We start from the raw sequence: 12,487 nt of genomic DNA on the forward strand, positions 1-12,487 counted from the left end.
TTACTAGGGTTACCCATAGCCCTCTATTTTTCTGAGCTCCATGTACCTGTCCAGGAGTCTCTTAAAAGACCCTATCGTATCCACCTCCACCACCGTCACCAGCAGCACGTTCCACGCACTCACCACTCTCTGAGTAAAAAGCTTACCCTGACATCTCCTCTGTATCTACTGCTCTACCTTCAATGTGTTTACTCACATCCTCAAAAAATTCAATGACATGAGAGAATAGGACCAATCAAGTGTGACAGTGGAAAAGTGTGTATGGAACCGGAGGAAACCCTCGTAAGGCACGACCTGCCATTGACAAAGCCACGCTGACTATTCCTAATCATATTATACCTCTCCAAATGTTCATGAATCCTGCCTCTCAGGATCTTCTCCATCAACTTACCAACCACTGAGGTAAGACTCACTGGTCTATAATTTCTTGGGTCATCTCTACTCCCTTTCTTGAATAAGGGAACAATATCCACAACCCTCCAATCCAACAGAACCTCCCCCATCCTCATTGACGATGCAAAGATGATTGCCAGAGGCTCAGCAATCTCCTCCCTCGCCTCCCACAATAATCTGGTCCCGGTGACTTATCCAACTTGATACTCTCCAAAAGCACCAGCACATCCTCTTTCTCAATATCTACATGCTCAAGCTATTCAGTCCGTTGCAAGTCATCCCGACAATCACCAAGACCCTTTTCCATAGTGAATACTGAAGCAAAGTATTCATTAAGTACCTCTGCTATTTCCTCCACTGACCCTGGACGAGCTGACTGACCCTGGACGAGCCACTGACATTGTACGAGCCACTGACCCTGGACGAGTCACTGACCCTGGACGAGCTGACTGACACTGGACGAGCTGACTGACCCTGGACGAGCTGACTGACCCTGGACGAGCTGACGGACCCTGGACGAGCCACTGACCCTGGACGAGCCACTGACGCTGGACGAGCTGACTGACCCTGGACGAGTCACTGACCCTGGACGAGTCACTGACCCTGGATGAGCTGACTGACCCTGGACGAGTCACTGACCCTGGATGAGCTGACTGACCCTGGACGAGCCACTGACCCTGGACGAGCCACTGACCCTGGACGAGCCACTGACCCTGGACGAGTCACTGACCCTGGACGAGCCACTGACCCTGGACGAGCCACTGACCCTGGACGAGCTGACTGACCCTGGACGAGTCACTGACCCTGGACGAGTCACTGACCCTGGACGAGCCACTGACCCTGGACGAGCTGACTGACCCTGGACGAGTCACTGACCCTGGACGAGCTGACTGACCCTGGACGAGCCACTGACCCTGGATGAGCTGACTGACCCTGGACGAGCCACTGACCCTGGACGAGTCACTGACCCTGACGAGCCACTGGCCCTGGACGAGTCACTGACCCTGGACGAGCTGACTGACCCTGGACGAGTCACTGACCCTGGATGAGCTGACTGACCCTGGACGAGTCACTGACCCTGGACGAGCTGACTGACCCTGGACGAGCTGACTGACCCTGGACGAGCCACTGACCCTGGACGAGCCACTGACCCTGGACGAGTCACTGACCCTGGACGAGCCACTGGCCCTGGACGAGTCACTGACCCTGGACGAGCCACTGGCCCTGGACGAGCCACTGACCCTGGACGAGTCACTGACCCTGGACGAGCCACTGACCCTGGACGAGCCACTGACCCTGGACGAGTCACTGACCCTGGACGAGCCACTGGCCCTGGACGAGCCACTGACCCTGGACGAGCCACTGACCCTGGACGAGTCACTGACCCTGGACGAGTCACTGACCCTGGACGAGTCACTGACCCTGGACGAGCCACTGACCCTGGACGAGTCACTGACCCTGGACGAGCCACTGACGCTGGACGAGTCACTGACCCTGGACGAGTCACTGACCCTGGACGAGCTGACTGACCCTGGACGAGCCACTGACCCTGGACGAGCCACTGACCCTGGACGAGTCACTGACCCTGGACGAGTCACTGACCCTGGACGAGCCACTGACCCTGGACGAGTCACTGACCCTGGACGAGCTGACTGACTCTGGACGAGCCACTGACCCTGGACGAGCCACTGGCCCTGGACGAGCCACTGGCCCTGGACGAGTCACTGACCCTGGACGAGCCACTGGCCCTGGACGAGCCACTGACCCTGGACGAGCCACTGACCCTGGACGAGTCACTGACCCTGGACGAGTCACTGACCCTGGACGAGCCACTGACCCTGGACGAGTCACTGACCCTGGACGAGCCACTGACGCTGGACGAGTCACTGACCCTGGACGAGTCACTGACCCTGGACGAGCTGACTGACCCTGGACGAGCCACTGACCCTGGACGAGCCACTGACCCTGGACGAGTCACTGACCCTGGACGAGTCACTGACCCTGGACGAGCCACTGACCCTGGACGAGTCACTGACCCTGGACGAGCTGACTGACTCTGGACGAGCCACTGACCCTGGACGAGCCACTGGCCCTGGACGAGCCACTGGCCCTGGACGAGTCACTGGCCCTGGACGAGCCACTGACCCTGGACGAGTCACTGACCCTGGATGAGCTGACTGACCCTGGACGAGCCACTGACCCTGGACGAGTCACTGACCCTGGACGAGCTGACTGACCCTGGACGAGCTGACTGACCCTGGACGAGCCACTGACCCTGGACGAGCTGACTGACCCTGGACGAGTCACTGACCCTGGACGAGTCACTGACCCTGGACGAGTCACGGACCCTGGACGAGCCACTGACCCTGGACGAGTCACTGACCCTGGACGAGCCACTGACCCTGGATGAGCTGACTGACCCTGGACGAGTCACTGACCCTGGACGAGTCACGGACCCTGGACGAGACGCTGACCCTGGACGAGTCACTGACCCTGGACGAGTCACTGAGCCTGGACGAGTCACTGACCCTGGACGAGACGCTGACCCTGGACGAGTCACTGACCCTGGACGAGTCACTGACCCTGGACGAGCTGACTGACCCTGGATGAGCTGACTGACCCTGGACGAGTCACTGACCCTGGATGAGCTGACTGACCCTGGACGAGTCACTGACCCTGGACGAGTCACTGACCCTGGACGAGTCACTGACCCTGGACGAGCCACTGACACTGGACGAGTCACTGACCCTGGATGAGTCACGGACCCTGGACGAGCCGACTGACCCTGGACGAGTCACGGACCCTGGACGAGTCACGGACCCTGGACGAGCCACTGACCCTGGACGAGTCACTGACCCTGGACGAGCTGACTGACCCTGGACGAGTCACTGACCCTGGACGAGTCACGGACCCTGGACGAGCTGACTGACCCTGGACGAGCTGACTGACCCTGGACGAGTCACTGACCCTGGACGAGCCACTGACCCTGGACGAGTCACTGACCCTGGACGAGCCACTGACCCTGGACGAGTCACTGACCCTGGACGAGCTGACTGACCCTGGACGAGCTGACTGACCCTGGACGAGCCCCTGACCCTGGATGAGTCACTGACCCTGGACGAGTCACTGACCCTGGACGAGCTGACTGACCCTGGACGAGCTGACTGACCCTGGACGAGCCACTGACCCTGGACGAGTCACTGACCCTGGACGAGCCACTGACCCTGGACGAGCCACTGACCCTGGACGAGCTGACCGGCTCCGTCCGTTCCTTTGAGTCGGGTCGGACTCCCGGAAGCGACCGCTCACCGGTCGGGTTGTATTCGGCTCTGTGGAACCGGACGGGCCCCGGCCTGCTGGAAGTGGACAACGCTACGCTCCTGGCGGGCAGCATGTCCGAATCCATGCGGAAGGGCATCATCACCCTGATCCACAAGCAGAAGGGGGAGAGGGAGGACATTCTAAATTGGAGGCCCATCTCACTCCTGAATGTGGACCGCAAGATCCTGTCTCAGGCTATCGCCAACAGGGTCAGGTCTGCACTGGAGCAGGTGATCCACCCGGACCAAACCTGTGCTGTACCGGGCAGGAAGATCTCAGACAGCCTCGCGCTGCTGAGGGACACCGTCGCCTCCGTGCAGGACAGGGGGGTGGACAGCTTGGACCAGGAGGAAGCCTTCGACAGGATATCGCACACGTACATGGCGGATGTAGGAGTAGGCCATTCGGCCCTTCTAGCTAGCACCACCATTCACTGTGATCATGGCTGATCATGCACAATCAGTACCCCGTTCCTGCCCTCTCCCCATATCCCTTGACCCCGCTATCTTTAAGAGCTCTATCTAACTCTCTCTTGAATGCATCCAGAGACTTGGCTTCCACTGCCTTCTGGGGCAGAGCATTCCACATATCCACCACTCTCCGGGTGAAAACGTTTTTCCGCATCTCTGTTCTAAATGGCCGACCCCTTATTCTTAAACTGTGGCCTCTAGTTCTGGACTCACCCATCAGCGGGAACATGCTTCCTGCCTCCAGCGTGTCCAATCCCTTAATAATCTTATATGTTTCAATCAGATGCTCTCTCATCCTTCTAAATTCCAGTGTATACAAGCCCAGTCACTCCAATCTTTCAACATATGACAGTCCCGCCATTCCGGGAATTAACCTTGTGAACCTACGCTGCACTCCCTCAATAGCAAGAATGTCCTTCCTCAAATTTGGAGACCAAAACTGCACACAATACTCCAGGTGGGGTCTCACCAGGGCCCTGTACAGCTGCAGAAGGACCTCTTTACTCCTATACTCAATTCCTGTTATAAAGGCCAGCATGCCATTAGCTTTCTTCACTGCCTGCTGTACTTGCACACTTGCGTTCATTGATTGATGTACAAGAACACCTAGATCTCATTGTGCTTCCCCTTTTCCTAACTTGACTCCATTTAGATAGTAATCTGCCTTCCTGTTCTTGCCACCAAAGTGGATAACCTCACATTTATCCACATTAAACTGCATCTGCCATACATTTGCCCACTCACCCAACCTGTCCAAGTCACCCTGCATTCTCATAACATCCTCCTGACATTTCACACTGCCACCCAGCTTTGTGTCATCAGCAAATTTGCTAATGTTACTTTTAATCCCTCCATCTAAATCATTAATGTATATTGTAAACAGCTGCGGTCCCAGCACCAAACCTTGCGGTACCCCACTGGTCACAGCCTGCCATTCCGAAAGGGACCCGTTAATCACTACTCTTTGTTTCCTGTCAGCCAGCCAATTTTCAATCCATGTCAGTACTTTGCCCCCAATACCATGTGCCCTAATTTTGCCCACTAATCTCCTATATGGGACTTTATCAAAAGCTTTCTGGAAGTCCAGGTACACTACATCCACTGGCTCTCCCTTGTCCATTTTCATAGTTACATCCTCAAAAAAAATCTGGAATTGGATCAAACTGCTCTACACGGACATCTGTAGCACAGTCCAAGTCAACGGGTGGGAAACAGACAGCTTCCCCATCAGGTCTGGAGTCAGGCAGGGCAGCCCTCTCTCCCCTGTCTTGTTCGTGCGCTGCATAGAACCCTTTGCCGAAGCCATCAGGAGGGATGAGGGCATAGGAGGTAGTGACGCTGCCAGGCAGCGGAGGGACCCAAGTCAAAACCTCTCTGTACACGGACGACGTCACCGTCTTCTGCTCTGATCCGAGGTCAGTTCGCAGGCTGACCAGCATCTGCGAACAGTTCGAGCAGGCGTCGGGGGCCAGGGTCAACTGCACGAAGAGCGAAGCCATGCTCTTCGGCAACTGGCCCGACCGATCCACCATCAGGGCTGATCACGTGGAGGTGTTGGGGATCTGGTTCGGAGGGGCCGAGGCGTGTAACAAGAACTGGCAGGAGCGGACTGCCAAGGTCAAACAGAAACTGGGACTGTGGGGAGGACGCTCCCTATCGATAGCGGGCAAGAACCTGGCCATCAGGTGTGAGGTGCTCTCAGGGCTGCTGTACTTGGCGCAGGTGTGGCCAGTCCCCCGCTCCTTCAGCTCGGAAATCACCCGAGCCGTCTTCATATTCGTCTGGGGATCCAAGATGGAGTGGGTCAGACGGACCGCCGTGCAGAAGTCCCTGGACAACGGGGGCAAAAACGTCCCCAATGTCGCCCTCACCCTGTTGGCCAGCTTCGTGTGTGGCTGCATCAGGTTGTGTGTGGATCCCAGGTACGTGGGCACCAAGTACCACTACGTGCCCAGGTTCTACCAGTCGCCCTGGCTACGAAGGATGGGTCTGGCCCCTTTTCCGCGCAACACCCCTGTCAGCTGGTCGTTGCCACCATACCTGTCCTTCGTAGAGAAGTTCTTTCAGGTCAACGCATTTGACCACAGGGCCATCAGCCAATGGTCTGCACGTAAGGTCCTGCAGGCACTGCAGGGGAAGGATGTGATGGACACGGTGGGGTGGTTCCCTGAGCAGACCGTCCAGTTCATTTGGCAAAACACCTCATCGCCAGACCTCACCAACAGGCACCAAGACCTCGCCCGGCTGGCGGTGAGAGGGGCCCTCCCAGTCCGATCCCTCCTGTACGCCTGGAACGTCGTCTCCACACCCCTCTGCCCACGGGAGGACTGCAGTGAGGAGGAGTCGGTGACCCACCCCTTTGCTCACTGTGGGTTCGCGGAGAAGGTGTGGAGGAGGATGGAAGGGGCTGTGTCGAGGTTCATCCCCAGCAGCTGCGTGACAGAGGACTCTCTGATCTGTGGGCTGTTCCCGGGGACGCACACCGAGACCAACATCCGGTGCGGCTGGCAGATCATCAACTCGGTCAAAGATGCTCTTTGGTCGGCCCGAAACTTGATAACTCGGTGCAACCACCCCAAGAGCCCGGTGGGGAAGGACCACAATCTGGGGTCCTTCTCCCGTGGGAGTTGAGGGGTAAGGGGGGGTTGGGGGTATACCCCCTGAATGTAAATATGAAAGAACAAAGTGCCACGTGGGTGGCAAAACATGAGAACTTTGAAAATGTAAAGACAGTAATGGTACCAAGTGTAAAGAATTGAAAGCCTTTGAATGGTTATTGTATATAACTTTATTTTTGAATAAAGTATATTCTGTTTAATTAAAAAAAAGACATATCGGAGTGGGAGTGGTCTGTGGAATTGAAGTGTGTGGCCACAGGGAGATCCCGCCACTGCTGGAGGACCGAGCGCCGGTGTTCGGCGAAATGGTCTCCCAGTCTGAGGCAGGTCACCCCGATGTATAAATGGCCACATCGGGAGAACCCGATGTCACCCCAGTTGACTCGTAAGTGAAGTGGTGCCTCACCTGAAAGGTGAGGTTGATACCCCTGCCCCCCCCCTCACCCCATCCCTATCTATAATTTTAGTCTGGTTCTCTTTCTCTCTTCCCCCCCCCCCCACTGTAATCTCCTCCCAGCCCTACCTTTCTTTCTCTTTTATTTCCCATAATCCTCCACCTTCCCCCCCCAGCCCATTTCCCTTCAGCCTATCACTTCCCAGCTCTCAACTTCATCCCTCCCCCCACTTGTTAACCCCCCTCGACCATCCCATGCTACTTCACTCCTGATGAAGGGTTTCCGCCCGAAACGTCGTCACTGCCTCCTCCTATAGATGCTGTCTGGCCTGCTGAGTTCTGCCAGCATTTTGTGTGTGTTGTTGTTTTAGATGTTGGGACCACTCTCCTGAATCCCCCTCACACTCCCAGTCAGCAGGGGCAGTATTGAACCTGTTTTAGATGTTGGGACCACTCTCCTGAATCCTCCCGTTCAGCAGGGGGCGGTATTGAACCTGTTTTAGATGTTGGGACCACTCTCCTGAATCCTCCTCACACTCCCGGTCAGTAGGGGGCGGTATTGAACCTGTTTTAGATGTTGGAACCACTCTCCTGAATCCTCCCGGTCAGCAGGGGGCGGTATTGAACCTGTTTTAGATGTTGGGTCCACTCTCCTGAATCCTCCCAGTCAGCAGGGGGCGGTATTGAACCTGTTTTAGATGTTGGGACCGCTCTCCTGAATCCCCCTCACACTCCCGGTCAGCAGGGGGCGGTATTGAACCTGTTTTAGATGTTGGGACCACTCTCCTGAATCCCCCTCACACTCCCGGTCAGCAGGGGGCGGTATTGAACCTGTTTTAGATGTTGGGACCACTCTCCTGAATCCCCCTCACACTCCCGGTCAGCAGGGGGCGGTATTGAACCTGTTTTAGATGTTGGGACCACTCTCCTGAATCCTCCCAGTCAGCAGGGGGCAGTATTGAACCTGTTTTAGATGTTGGGACCACTCTCCTGAATCCCCCTCACACTCCCGGTCAGCAGGGGGCGGTATTGAACCTGTTTTAGATGTTGGAACCACTCTCCTGAATCCTCCCGGTCAGCAGGGGGCGGTATTGAACCTGTTTTAGATGTTGGGACCACTCTCCTGAATCCCCCTCACAATCCCGGTCAGTAGGGGGCGGTATTGAACCTGTTTTAGATGTTGGAACCACTCTCCTGAATCCTACCGGTCAGCAGGGGGCGGTATTGAACCTGTTTTAGATGTTGGGACCACTCTCCTGAATCCTCCTCACACTCCCGGTCAACAGGGGGCGGTATTGAACCTGTTTTAGATGTTGGGACCACTCTCCTGAATCCCCCTCACACTCCCGGTCAGCAGGGGGCGGTATTGAAACTGTTTTAGATGTTGGGACCACTCTCCTGAATCCCCCTCACACTCCCGGTCAGCAGGGGGCGGTATTGAACCTGTTTTAGATGTTGGAACCACTCTCCTGAATCCTCCCGGTCAGCAGGGGGCGGTATTGAACCTGTTTTAGATGTTGGGACCACTCTCCTGAATCCTCCTCAGACTCCCAGTCAGCAGGAGGCGGTATTGAACCTGTTTTAGATGTTGGGACCACTCTCCTGAATCCTCCTCACACTCCCGGTCAACAGGGGGCGGTATTGAACCTGTTTTAGATGTTGGGACCACTCTCCTGAATCCTCCTCACACTCCCGGTCAGCAGGTGGCGGTATTTAACCTGTCACTCTCCTGAATCCTCCTCACACTCCCGGTCAACAGGGGGCGGTATTGAACCTGTTTTAGATGTTGGGACCACTCTCCTGAATCCTCCTCACACTCCCGGTCAACAGGGGGCGGTATTGAACCTGTCACTCTCCTGAATCCCCCTCACACTCCCGGTCAGTAGGGGGCGGTATTGAACCTGTTTTAGATGTTGGAACCACTCTCCTGAATCCTCCCGGTCAGCAGGGGGCGGTATTGAACCTGTTTTAGATGTTGGGACCACTCTCCTGAATCCTCCTCACACTCCCGGTCAGCAGGTGGTGGTATCGAACCTATTTTAGATGTTGGGACCACTCTCCTGAATCCTCCTCAGACTCCCAGTCAGCAGGAGGCGGTATTGAACCTGTATTAGATGTTGGGACCACTCTCCTGAATCCTCCTCACACTCCCGGTCAACAGGGGGCGGTATTGAACCTGTTTTAGATGTTGGGACCACTCTCCTGAATCCTCCTCACACTCCCGGTCAGCAGGTGGCGGTATTTAACCTGTCACTCTCCTGAATCCTCCTCACACTCCCGGTCAACAGGGGGCGGTATTGAACCTGTTTTAGATGTTGGGACCACTCTCCTGAATCCCCCTCACACTCCCGGTCAGTAGGGGGCGGTATTGAACCTGTTTTAGATGTTGGAACCACTCTCCTGAATCCTCCCGGTCAGCAGGGGGCGGTATTGAACCTGTTTTAGATGTTGGGACCACTCTCCTGAATCCTCCTCACACTCCCGGTCAGCAGGTGGTGGTATCGAACCTATTTTAGATGTTGGGACCACTCTCCTGAATCCTCCTCAGACTCCCAGTCAGCAGGAGGCGGTATTGAACCTGTTTTAGATGTTGGGACCACTCTCCTGAATCCTCCTCACACTCCCGGTCAACAGGGGGCGGTATTGAACCTGTTTTAGATGTTGGGACCACTCTCCTGAATCCTCCTCACACTCCCGGTCAGCAGGTGGCGGTATTTAAGCTGTCACTCTCCTGAATCCTCCTCACACTCCCGGTCAACAGGGGGCGGTATTGAACCTGTTTTAGATGTTGGGACCACTCTCCTGAATCCTCCTCACACTCCCGGTCAACAGGGGGTGGTATTGAACCTGTTTTAGATGTTGGGACCACTCTCCTGAATCCCCCTCACAATCCCGGTCAGCAGGGGGCGGTATTGAACCTGTTTTAGATGTTGTGACCACTCTCCTGAATCCTCCTCACACTCCCGGTCAGCAGGGGGTGGTATTGAACCTGTTTTAGATGTTGGGACCACTCTCCTGAATCCCCCTCACACTCCCGGTCAGCAGGGGGCGGTATTGAACCTGTTTCAGATGTTGGGACCACTCTCCTGAATCCTTCTCACACTCCCGGTCAGTAGGGGGCGGTATTGAACCTGTTTTAGATGTTGGAACCACTCTCCTGAATCCTCCCGGTCAGCAGGGGGCGGTATTGAACCTGTTTTAGATGTTGGGTCCACTCTCCTGAATCCTCCCAGTCAGCAGGGGGCGGTATTGAACCTGTTTTAGATGTTGGGACCACTCTCCTGAATCCCCCTCACACTCCCGGTCAGCAGGGGGCGGTATTGAACCTGTTTTAGATGTTGGGACCACTCTCCTGAATCCCCCTCACACTCCCGGTCAGCAGGGGGCGGTATTGAACCTGTTTTAGATGTTGGGACCACTCTCCTGAATCCTCCCGTTCAGCAGGGGGCGGTATTGAACCTGTTTTAGATGTTGGGACCACTCTCCTGAATCCTCCCAGTCAGCAGGGGGCGGTATTGAACCTGTTTTAGATGTTGGGACCACTCTCCTGAATCCTCCCGGTCAGCAGGGGGCGGTATTGAACCTGTTTTAGATGTTGACACCACTCTCCTGAATCCCCCTCACACTCCCGGTCAGCAGGGGGCGGTATTGAACCTGTTTTAGATGTTGGAACCACTCTCCTGAATCCTCCCGGTCAGCAGGGGGCGGTATTGAACCTGTTTTAGATGTTGGAACCACTCTTCTGAATCCTCCCGGTCAGCAGGGGGCGGTATTGAACCTGTTTTAGATGTTGGGACCACTCTCCTGAATCCCCCTCACACTCCCGGTCAGTAGGGGGCGGTATTGAACCTGTTTTAGATGTTGGAACCACTCTCCTGAATCCTCCCGGTCAGCAGGGGGCGGTATTGAACCTGTTTTAGATGTTGGGACCACTCTCCTGAATCCCCCTCACACTCCCGGTCAACAGGGGGCGGTATTGAACCTGTTTTAGATGTTGGGACCACTCTCCTGAATCCCCCTCACACTCCCGGTCAGCAGGGGGCGGTATTGAACCTGTTTTAGATGTTGGGACCACTCTCCTGAATCCCCCTCACACTCCCGGTCAGTAGGGGGCGGTATTGAACCTGTTTTAGATGTTGGAACCACTCTCCTGAATCCTCCCGGTCAGCAGGGGGCGGTATTGAACCTGTTTTAGATGTTGGGACCACTCTCCTGAATCCTCCTCACACTCCCGGTCAGCAGGTGGTGGTATCGAACCTATTTTAGATGTTGGGACCACTCTCCTGAATCCTCCTCACACTCCCGGTCAACAGGGGGCGGTATTGAACCTGTTTTAGATGTTGGGACCACTCTCCTGAATCCTCCTCACACTCCCGGTCAGCAGGTGGCGGTATTTAACCTGTCACTCTCCTGAATCCTCCTCACAGTCCCGGTCAACAGGGGGCGGTATTGAACCTGTTTTAGATGTTGGGAGCACTCTCCTGAATCCTCCTCACACTCCCGGTCAACAGGGGGCGGTATTGAACCTGTTTTAGATGTTGGGACCACTCTCCTGAATCCCCCTCACACTCCCGGTCAGTAGGGGGCGGTATTGAACCTGTTTTAGATGTTGGAACCACTCTCCTGAATCCTCCCGGTCAGCAGGGGGCGGTATTGAACCTGTTTTAGATGTTGGGACCACTCTCCTGAATCCTCCTCACACTCCTGGTCAGCAGGTGGTGGTATCGAACCTATTTTAGATGTTGGGACCACTCTCCTGAATCCTCCTCAGACTCCCAGTCAGCAGGAGGCGGTATTGAACATGTTTTAGATGTTGGGACCACTCTCCTGAATCCTCCTCACACTCCCGGTCAACAGGGGGCGGTATTGAACCTGTTTTAGATGTTGGGAGCACTCTCCTGAATCCTCCTCACACTCCCGGTCAGCAGGGGGCGGTATTGAACCTGTTTTAGATGTTGGGACCACTCTCCTGAATCCCCCTCACACTCCCGGTCAGCAGGGGGCGGTATTGAACCTGTTTTAGATGTTGTGACCACTCTCCTGAATCCTCCTCACACTCCCGGTCAGCAGGGGGCGGTATTGAACCTGTTTTAGATGTTGGAACCACTCTCCTGAATCCCCCTCACACTCCCGGTCAGCAGGGGGCGGTATTGAACCTGTTTTAGATGTTGGGACCACTCTCCTGAATCCCCCTCACACTCCCGGTCAGCAGGGGGCGGTATTGAACCTGTTTCAGATGTTGGGACCACTCTCCTGAATCCCCCTCACACTCCCGGTCAGTAGGGGGCGGT

The sequence above is a fragment of the Hypanus sabinus genome (assembly GCF_030144855.1).
Source record: "Hypanus sabinus isolate sHypSab1 chromosome X1 unlocalized genomic scaffold, sHypSab1.hap1 SUPER_X1_unloc_2, whole genome shotgun sequence".
NCBI classification, from domain to species: Eukaryota; Metazoa; Chordata; class Chondrichthyes; order Myliobatiformes; family Dasyatidae; genus Hypanus; species Hypanus sabinus.